The 8,703-nt window shown below is 43.0% G+C and overlaps 1 protein-coding gene across 1 annotated transcript in view; it reads left to right on the top strand.

Moving 5' to 3' along the window:
• PRUNE2 (prune homolog 2 (Drosophila)) overlaps window positions 1-8,703 on the top strand; it is a 206,077-nt gene that overhangs the window by 7,735 nt on the left and 189,639 nt on the right. The window lies entirely within an intron of this gene.

Raw genomic sequence — 8,703 nt, 5'->3', positions numbered from 1 at the left:
TCTCTCTCTCTCTCTCTCTCTCTCTCTCTCTCTCTCTCTCCCTCCCTCCCTCCCTCTCTAAAAAAAATCAATGAAAACATACCCTCATGTGAGGATTAAAAAAAAAAGAAGAAAAACAAAATAACAAGGCTAGCTTTTATGCAAGGCTGAATGGAATGCATATGGTCTTGAATATATTTTGGCAACAGGTCTTGTTTAGTTTAGGGTGTATCTACTCACATTTCAGAATTAGCTTTTTCAGCAATTAATATATTATGCAGATAGTCAAAACAAGTGGCTGAAAGTAGACATTAATAAATCAAAAGCATATCTGTGTTACCATCCTTTATGATTGGTGACTTCCCTGGGAGCAGTAAGAACCACACATTTCTATACCTGAGCCCCCAACCTGGTAACATGAAGCAGCCTGTAGTAAAAGTTGCCAGCTCTGATAGGAAGGTTTAGGAAGAATCTCGGAGAGCACTTTTGGATTTGGAGGAACCTTCAAGATCCTGTTGTCCTCCTCACTTCTTTCCCTTCAATGCCATGTGGACTGATCGTGTGGACTCTGGGGGCCAGATGTCTGATTTCAAAGCCCGACATTGCCATTTTTTACTTACTCATCAGGCAATTACTTACTCATCAGGCCACTTCACACTTTTCTGAGCCTCGGTTTCCTCATCTGCGACGTGAGAACAATAATAGCACTCCCCACTCAGGGCTGTTGCAGGTATGCATGTACTAAGATGAGAATGTGTTCTTCATCCACAATAATAAAAGCATGATGGGAGCCACTGATGACAAGAGAGCCAGAAAGCCCTGTTTAGAAACAGGGACAATTGTTCGCTCCCTTTCCTTCAACTAAAATTTGTTGACTATCTATAAGAGATACATTTTTGTACGTTGATACATTGATTTGAAAACTCAGTGCCCACCATGGTCTTGTGAGGTAGCCATTATTCTCCTTTTGCAGGCTCAGTGAGGTTGGCCCAAGGTTCCACAGCCACTAAAGGGCAGAGGCTTTGCCCCAAATCACCTGATTCCAGTTCCAGGGACCTCCCCCTCATCTGTAAGTACCTCTTCCCACCAGATGTCCTGGAACATTTCATTCTTTTAAAATGAAAAGTGAACAATTTGACACATTAATAGGAGGGTTGAGGGGTAAGTTCATTTCTTTGTGTTGACTGTTTTATATTAAAAACCCTCAGATAACTGAGGAATCAACCAAGGTTGTGAGCACAACTTTTGGTTTTGCAGATTTCTTCATTGTTGCCACTCGCTTGCTGGAGACTGGAAGGATTACTTTGATGGTTGATTGTAAGGTGGGTGAGCTCGCCCCAGGTGACACAGCTAGTAAGGAGAAGGGTTGGCATTGGCGCTCAGCTCTCAGCTGTGCGGACAAGTCCTCCAGCTGAGTAATGTGCCAGAAAACTGCTGGTTATACTTAAGAAGCATTTAGGAGCACAGAAAAAGGGGGAGAAAGGAAAAAGGAGAGGAAGTGGAAGGGAAGGGAAATAGGAGAAAAGAGAAGAATAAAATGATTCAGGGAGGAAGCAAGTTTGAAAAGTGGTGAGAGAGAGAGAGAAGAAAATCCTCCAAAAATCCAGGCTAGAATGAGTTGCAAGAGGCACAGTTCATGTGCCCGGAGTTCACTAATTTGGCAACATCAGCCAACCTAAAGTCTCCTGAAAACAGGGAATTAGGCAAAGGCAGCTTTCCTTCAGGCAAGTAGTGAAACATACCTTTATACTTAGTTCTTTTCTCATGGCAAAATGTCCAAACTCCATTTCTGAGCCCCTTCATGAAAGTCATTTAGAGAATGCCAGGAACCCAGCAAAGACTCGGGGAATGTTAGCTATAAAAATCATCGTCATAAAGATTAAAAAAAAAAATTTAAAAAAATTTTAAAAAAGAAAAAGAAAAAAAATCGTCATTTAGTAATCTGCGCTTTGACAAGCTTGGTTTTCTCAGCTGGGGGTGATGGAAGGAGAGGCTGCCAAAGGCTGTAATTGCTGGTAACTTACAATGGAGGAATTACACAAACAAAACCAAAATCAAACAGAAGAAGCAGACCCAGGCCCTCCCTTAGTACCCTTTCATCTGTTTGGGGTAAATAGTGCTAAATATCTGCACAGATTCTGGGGACCATGATATCAGTGAGGTCAAGTCCATCACTGCTGTTCACAGTAATGACCCTGAATCACACGGAAGGAAGATCATTTAAGCTCAGTGTCCCATTTAAGGAGAAAAGTGGGGTACTCAAGCAATTTCAGAAAAATTTCGAACTTAGCTAATTAAAATAGAAAATAAATAGTCACATGGAGGGTAAGCTGTGGCTGTCTGGAAAAGTCCCTTACACAGGAGACCTCCTTCTTGAGTGAAGCCAGCTAAGTGAAATGTCATGGTTTATAACAAGTGAGTCAGGAGTCGGGACGGACAGTGATGGGGCTGAAGTTGTAAGCCTGATCGGGAAGGTATAGGTAGGCCTGAGGCAGGTACAGGACATGAGAAACCCTACTCCCCACCCCCATTCTAAGTTCATGGCTAAACCTGGTTCTGGACTCCACAGCAGAGCTGCAGGAGTGACCAGGAGCCTGTAAAATAAGGTCCCTAAGAACAGCCTGAGGGCTGATGGGCTTTCTCTTATTTGAAAGGTTTTTATGGAAGGGTTCCCATTCATAAGAACCATTTCGAAGGACTTATATGCATGCATATATGCATCACCAATGGACACAGACACTGGGGGGGTGGGGTGGTAAAGGCATGTGCCGGGGGGTAAGGGAGGTTGGGAGATGGTCAATGGGGAAAAAAAGGAGACATGTGTACCACTATTTGTAATACTTTAAACAAGAAAATAAATTTTTTTTTAAAAAAGAACCATTTCTTCAGGTGAAAAAACAGGACTTCTGGGATGAGTGATTTTTTTTTTTCTTTAAAAGAAAAGTCCAGTTGTTTTGCTGTGAAACTTTATCTAACAATTAATTAAAGGGTACAAAAGAGATACGTGCCTGCCTGCCTCTTGCTCTCAAAAATGGGAAAGAAGGAAGAGCTGAGGCAGAGGTGTATCCTGCATGTAGAAACAGCGTTACATTCTTCAAACACACATTCTCTAGCAAGTGGTCAGTGTGCTGGCCAGACGGCACCTGGCTCTGGGAAGACAGAAGTGTCACAGCAGGTGGACAGATCAGCTGCTGCCGGCCATGGGTAAATCTGAGAGGACACATGCCCAGCTGCTCCCCTGGGAGACAGTGTCCCAGGGCCCCTCTCCAGGGAGGCAAGGGGGCTGGTCTCTCTGTACCCTCCCATCCTGCATTCTCTGCTTCCCCCCACCCCTCTCCCGGCCCTGAGCAGCCCGGTTTGCTTTGCAAGCAGCATTCCATGGCTGAGCTACCAGGGAGGATTCTTTCACCCTTTGGCGGCTACAATATAAACAGACTCCCAGAGGCACGGCCTGTTGGAGGGCTGGATTCTTTCAGGGCAAGGTGAGCAGTATTCCAACTAATTCTTGTGGATTAATACAAGCCTACCCTTTGATTCAGGTTTTCATGTTTTATGTTTTGAGTGTTTATCAAGATCATTGGGAGAAATTTTTGTTTGTTTGATTTTAGGTTGTAGACAAACGGAAAGGCTGGTCTTAGGAAATGTATAAAGGTCACAGAAAAGGTGACTAGGAGGGAGAATTTTATCCTCTAGCTGCATATTTCCTCTATTTGTTATCGTGCATTTGCTTTGTAAGACCCCAAAGTAAAGCTGTGCGTGAATCCAAGTGATTTCAGTGGCTCCGTAACTGTGTCCTGGCCACTAGGCCGATACCCTTGGCCTGTGGCCTGAAGTGCCATCATCCTTGGCTCCAGTTTCCAGAAAAACTGACATAAACTCATGGAAGTGGATGCAGGTCACAATGCCACTCCAGAATGGGCTTTTAAAATATTTTGAAAAATTCATTAGCTCTCCAAAGCATTAGGACAGCCTGAACCTTATGGAGGGAAAAAATGTGTTGCTCACTCCTGTGGCACCATTTCATGCCCAAACAGCCTGCTGACCAAGCATGACATCGCTGTAGAAACCAGCTCACACTCGGAGAGCTTCCTGAGCTAGCATTCACGTAGTCTGCTTTGAAGAATATCACAAACAGTGAGCCGGGCTGGTTACTACTGGCTCCTGGGTTGGACTTTGGCCATTGGTGAGATTTGTATCTAGCCACCCCGATCACTCCGTCACACTGGACTCACGCTGACCTGTCACTTCAGAGAGCCGTGTGGACAACAGGCATCGTACAACAACCAAAAGTTTATTAGTGAGTTCTTGCTGTGAAACTGTTAGTTATCGTAATCACAGGCCTAACCTGGGAACTACTGTGGAAGGATGAAACTGCAACTGAAACAGATGGCTTTAGACTTTGTGCATTTTCACCTCCTGGTATTATGTTTTAGGCTTCATTGATCTATAATAGAATAAATAAACATTAAAGCAAATTTGGGAAATAAAGGAAGGCTGAAAAATGAACTGTGGATAATAGAAAAAGTAAAAATTACCCACTTTCATTGAAGCATGACTCTTGGCAATATCTCTTAGTCTTTCTTTCCTGTGCATAGGATTAAAATAGGATATTTATATATTTTGGCATCTTGATTTTTATTGTACTTAACATTATTTATTAAATATTTCTTTGTTATTACATAGTTTTCCAAATCAGCATCTTAAATAATAAAAAAGATATTCTATGGATAAACATGTTGATTATCTCTTCTTTTTGATATTGTTAATTGCATTAAAAAGTTGTTGTGCCTACAACATTTTATCCTGTTTAAGATTGTGTCCTTAAAATAGCTTTTCAAATATGTAACTATTGGAGCAAAAGATATAAATATTCTCAAGTTTCTTGATAAATCTGTCCAACTGGATGAAATCCACCAAATTTCAAGACTCAGAGAAGTTCAGGAAGGTTAACTTGTCCCACAGAACACTGTGACAGAGCCGAGCATAATTTTCAGATCTCTTGGCACCTAGATCTGTGCTCCTGACAAATTGGCGAGGTTGCACAGAATAGTGGGGAGAGTGCTATGCTAATTTTTAAAATATGGATCTGAGCAAATAACCGAAGCTGCCTTGCTGCTAAATTAAGGCGAACATAATACAGTCTGGGCTATGCCAAGTACAGCTGTTCTTTGAGATCATGCAGTAGAATCTGACTCGAAAGGCCACTTCCTCTTTTTCTTTTCACTTCCGCTCTCAATTATTTCAAAAGGATTGAGCCTTATGGAGCAGTCAAGCCAGTTGCTGTTGTACTTGGTGTGGTAATTCAAGTGCCATGGAATTGTACTTCATAACTGCTTCTATCTATGCAATCTCATTTGATCAACCTTGGATAAGGACATGTTTTATATTTCCATCACAGACGAGAGAACAAGGTCAGTGAGGGGACATGCAGCCTTGCCCGAGGACATGCCACTAGTAAATGGCAAAGTGGCTGTAGAATGTCTTCTGGGTTTCAAGCCCTTCATGCCAATAGGATCTGTAAGAACAAAACTTGGCCCCCACTTTCAAAAAGTAGTTTGAAAGTTTCACTGAGATTTTGGTTGGTTTGGATTCATCTTCATAAAAGAAAACGGCCAAGTGAAGATACAGGGCACTTTTCCAAGAGGAAAATACCCGATGATGAAACAAATGCATACTGTAGCTGTGTTACAGGAAAGCAAGTCCACAGAGCTTTGGAGTTTTGTGTGATGAACTCGAACATTTCGCAAGCGTGAGATGAATGGATGTGTGTTTGGTGGAAACATGCTGAGCTCCACAGGCGCTGGGGACCAAGTGTCACCTGTGACGGGAAGGGGCTCCTGAGACCCGGTCTCTGGAGGGCCTGTGGGCTTCATCCCGCACACTTGTAATGGAGGCAACAGGTGATGGGATGTCACTTACGTTAACTTCAGTTGAGAGGTTTATGTAATGGGGGGGACGGAAGTTTAATTGCTCGTAACATCAGCTCTTTCCTTGCTATGGAGGAGGTGTAATTCTGTGAAAATCTCTCTCTCTCTCTCTCTCTCTCTCTCTCTCCCTCTCTCTCCTTCTACTGACCCTATCCTCACTATTTCTTCATTTGGATCATATTCATTAACTGGCTTAAACCCTGTATGCAACCCATATTTATGCAATAGGGAGTAATTTCTGTTTAGTGCCATTTAATGTAGTGTACACTGAGTTCTTCTCCTTCAAAACACTACAAAACATATTTTTCTGGGCCAATATTTCTTATAGCCGTGGCCAGACAGAGGCCACATGATGGCTAAATTCAATACCCACAAAGATGAAGATGCACCAGACACATTGGCCTATGCATAGAGGTGCTGGGTTGCCTGTGTTTTCCAATCTATTTAAGAGTTTGATGAATTCATGCTGATGAAAAAAGTGAAACATCCACACATAATTGAAAGGAGATTTAGAGAGATGGAGCTCAAGGTTAGCCTGGGCTTGAAATTCTGTAATAATAACAATTTCAGGTTTATAGGACATCAGTTATTCTGAAAACCTAATATAATTTTTAAGAGAAATTTATTATCTACAGGATGGTTTGTGTATGGTATGGTAATTCCTTTCTAGATGTCGTGTTGGGAAGCTTTAATATATGCCGAGGGAAATATATTTGGGGTGATATTTCTGGTAAGTGTTGGGATGGCAGTGGAACTGACTCTGAGAGACGTAGCTGAGTAGTCGTTAAATCCTGCACATCTGCCAATAACTAGCATGCTGTGGGGCAGGAAGTTCTGGAAGGAAACCCTGTGGACCACAACCCTCGCTATCCAACTCCTCACTGGATACACTTCTGCTTTTTTAAAGTCTTAGAGCAGAGAACATGGAGAGCCAGATAGAAGCATTCAGGTTAAGCGAGTGTCTTGCCATGACCAATATCCCTTGTTGGGTCTTCTCTCTGCCCTAATTTCCCCATAACATCTTAATCCTGCTTCTTACCCCTGGCACTCAACCCTCAGCAAAACATGCTCTTGGCAAGAAAGCAAGGTAGTAGAATACCTATCAGTATTTACTCTGCTGTTTACACGGCAATCCTTGGAGATGGGCACTGGTTTGCCTGGTATATAGCGCTAAATGTCTAGTATGCTATCTATTCCCGAGAGTCTTCACTTCCATTTCAGCATTCCTCAGGGGTGTGAGACAGTTACTTCAGGAGGAGTGGTCACTGTAGCAGGGCTTCTTAAGTTCATGTGCATGGAGGTCAGATTCTGACTCAGTGCAGTTTGAGGTGGGACCTGGGATGCTGCACTTCTAACACACTCTCAGGAGCTGCCAGCCCCCAGACCACAGTTTGCATAGTGGGGGTCTAGAGCAGTGGTTCTCAACTTTCTGGCCCTTTAAATACAGTTCCTCATGTTGTGACCCCCAACCATAAAATTATTTTCGTTTCTACTTCATAACTGTAATGTTGCTACTGTTATGAATCGTAATGTAAATATCTGATATGCAGGATGGTCTTAGGTGACCCCTGTGAAAGGGTCGTTCGACCCCCAAAGGGGTCATGACCCACAGCTTGAGAACCACTGGTCTAGAGCTTTGATTTGCTGAGAGACAGACCACTGTTCATGGCCCCTTTAAAATATTCCTTAGAGTTGGAAGGGGGCTGCCGCCTGCTGAAATGGGCTGTTTTTCCAGAGGAGGTGCTGCCCTGCTTGCCTTCTTGCAGCCTCGCGGTGCAATCACGCTTCGTGGAGATGCCCAATGAGATGGTGCTGCTGTCTCCGGGGTGTTAAAAATCTAATGCCAAGGAAGAGATCTTTAGTGCTTATATTTCAGGTGAGAGAAGAATTGGATTGATGACTCTCTTTGCAATCATGCCGCAAGGAGAGTCATCAATCTAATTCCTCAGAAGGCAGGCCCTGTACATAATACCTGCTTCTACTATGTGTTGCTGTTAAAATTATGTACTATCCCTTATGCTTTGCCAGCACAAAACATGGGACCACACATTTGTTAATGAGCTTTGTGTGTGTGTGTGGGGGGGGCGGGGGGTGTGGGACAGGAGAAGTGAAGGAAGTGGCAGGGTCTTAGGAAATGCAGCCTCATAACAGAACCCCTGGGATTGTCCCAGGAGAGGGACTAGCCGTAGGAAACAAAATGTTTGCATCAAACTGTTTTGTTTTTCTCTTGAAACAAAACCATTCACAGTTTTCCTCGTCACTCTTTGGTCTCCTTTATCTAAATCATTTTAAAATTTTCTTCTCATTTTGGGATATGGCCTTTCTGGCAGTCCTTTGCTTTCCATTTCTTTGTTCCCTCCCTGTTGTTAGTGGTGCTTGTTTATATGTGAGCTTTTGTTGTGGACAGTGTTCCTTTATTATTTATGCCTTTCCTTTGTGGATGGCTTTTGCTTAGTCACCCTGCTTCTCTGGTGTGCTGTTTACTCACACTCTATTTCCTACAGCCCCTTGGCCCTTTCCAACTCCTTTTCCCTTAACACGGACTTCTATTTCTATTAGGAGGAGCCCAGATGGGCTTCAGGACCTAATGTAGTTGGGAGATGATCAGTAAACAACTTTGAGTTTTTAGGAATCATCCTATCTAATAAAAGAGAAAAATGGTAATTGGCGTACGAGCTACCCTTTTCATTGGCTAATCAGGGCTATATGCAAATTAACTGCCAACTAAGATTGGCAGTTAACTGCCAACAAGATGGCAGTTAATTTGCATATGTAGGCACAATGCAGGGAGGCGAAA

Source organism: Myotis davidii, unplaced genomic scaffold (genome assembly GCF_000327345.1).
Source record: "Myotis davidii unplaced genomic scaffold, ASM32734v1 scaffold98, whole genome shotgun sequence".
Classification (NCBI taxonomy): Eukaryota; Metazoa; Chordata; class Mammalia; order Chiroptera; family Vespertilionidae; genus Myotis; species Myotis davidii.
The sequence above is the reverse complement of the archived record's forward strand: the minus strand, read 5'-3'. Positions and strand labels throughout refer to the sequence as shown.